The 1,614-nt window shown below is 50.1% G+C and overlaps 1 pseudogene; it reads right to left on the bottom strand.

The window, feature by feature from the left end:
• Positions 1–347: 347 nt before the first annotated feature.
• Positions 348–1,581, bottom strand: LOC103729575 (annotated as a pseudogene).
• Between the last annotated feature and the right edge of the window lie 33 nt (positions 1,582–1,614).

Here is a 1,614-nt window from a genome sequence, read left to right as displayed (position 1 = left end):
CAGAAGATCGTGAGTGAATCCCAGATGTCCAGCCTTGAGCTACTTTGCTGGACTTTGGTTTTGCTTAGGTGTGCCCGATTCTTCCCTTTGAAATAAGACAGTACTTGTTTTGGATTTTACAGAAGCCCACCCACAGTTGAGACTTTTAAAAGAGACTATGGACTTTTTTTTTTTTTTTTAATGCTTTTACTTTGACACATCAGGGAAAAATCTTACAGGTTCACATGGAAAAAATAAGACATGATCACAGGGAAGCTAACCTAATCAGCAAACACTGCCTGCCTGTCAGCTGATGTTGAAGCTGAAGTTTCAGGAGTTTGACATGCTACAGGGCTGAAAGGAACAGATTAGTATTCTTCTTCTTCCTCACTCTCTCCGTCAACAGAATCCACACCAACCTCCTCGTAATCCTTCTCCAGGGCAGCCATGTCCTCATGGGCCTCAGAAAACTCCCCTTCCTCCATGCCCTCACCCACATACCAGTGCACAAAGGCACACTTGGTATACATCAGATCAAACTTGTGGTTGAGACGGGCCCAGGCCTCAGCAATGGCTGTGGTGTTGCTCAGCATGCACACAGCTTGCTGTACCTTGGCCAGGTCTCCACCAGGAACCACAGTGGGAGGCTGGTAATTGATGCCGACCTTGAAGCCAGTGGGGCACCAATCCACAAAGTGGATGCTACGCTTGGTTTTGATGGTGGCAATGGCAGCATTGACATCTTTGGGAACCACATCACCATGGTACAACAGGCAGCAAGCCATGTATTTACCATGACGAGGGTCGCATTTCACCACCCGGTTGGCTGGCTCAAAGCAGGCATTGGTGATCTCTGCTACTGTAAGCTGCTCATGGTAGGCTTTCTCAGTAGAGATGATAGGGGCATATGTGGCCAGAGGGAAGTGGATTCGGGGGTAGGGCACCAGGTTGGTCTGGAATTCACTCAGGTTTACATTCAGGGCTCCATCAAATCTCAGGGAAGCAGTGATGGAAGACACAATCTGGCTAATAAGGCGGTTAAGGTTAGTGTAGGTTGGGCGCTCGATGTCGAGGTTTCTACTACAGATGTCATAGATGGCCTCGTTGTCTACCATGAAGGCACAATCGGAGTGCTCCAGGGTGGTGTGAGTGGTGAGAATGGAATTGTAGGGCTCAACGACAGCGGTGGAAACCTGGGGGGCCGGGTAGATGGAGAACTCCAGCTTGGACTTCTTTCCGTAATCAACAGAGAGCCGTTCCATCAGCAGGGAGGTGAACCCAGAGCCAGCTCCCGGACCAAAGCTGTGGAAACCAAGAAGTCCTGAAGACCTGTGCACTAGTCAGCCAGTATGTGAATTCGGTCATATCCTTGCCAATGGTGTAGTGTGCAGAGTTACTGGCAGCATCTTCCTTGCCCATGATGAGTTGCTCAGGGCGAAGAGCTGGCAGTAGGCACCAGTGCAACTTCAATCAGTGACTGTGGGTTCCAGCTCTGCAAACACTGCCCTGGGCACATGCTTGCCAGTGCCTGTTTCACTGAAGGTGTTAAAGGAGTCATCATCCCCTAATGGTCTTGTCACCTGGCATCTGGCCATCAGGCTGGATGCCATGTTCCAGGCAGTAGAGCTCCCAGCA

This window comes from Nannospalax galili, unplaced genomic scaffold (genome assembly GCF_000622305.1).
Source record: "Nannospalax galili isolate Female #2095 unplaced genomic scaffold, S.galili_v1.0 scaffold430, whole genome shotgun sequence".
Classification (NCBI taxonomy): Eukaryota; Metazoa; Chordata; class Mammalia; order Rodentia; family Spalacidae; genus Nannospalax; species Nannospalax galili.
This window is presented reverse-complemented; position numbering and strand designations above follow the sequence as displayed.